The following is a 241-nucleotide window of genomic DNA, read 5'->3' on the forward strand; positions in this document are numbered from 1 at the left end:
ATCAATAGGGGTCATCTACTCTGCATGTCCAATCATCCTATGAAGTTTCAACAGTCTGGGCCTAGTAGTTCTCAAGTTATTGATCGGAAATGGTTTCCCATGTTCAGGCCCCTGTGACCTTGACCTGATGGACGGATGGACAGAGCAACTGGGGGAAGACATAAGTTTACAATCAAGAGAAAAGTAGACGCCTCAACAAGGACCTATGTCAAGTCTTTCCTAGGGTATAAAAAACAATAAA

The sequence above is a fragment of the Mercenaria mercenaria genome, chromosome 6, assembly GCF_021730395.1.
Source record: "Mercenaria mercenaria strain notata chromosome 6, MADL_Memer_1, whole genome shotgun sequence".
Taxonomy (NCBI): Eukaryota; Metazoa; Mollusca; class Bivalvia; order Venerida; family Veneridae; genus Mercenaria; species Mercenaria mercenaria.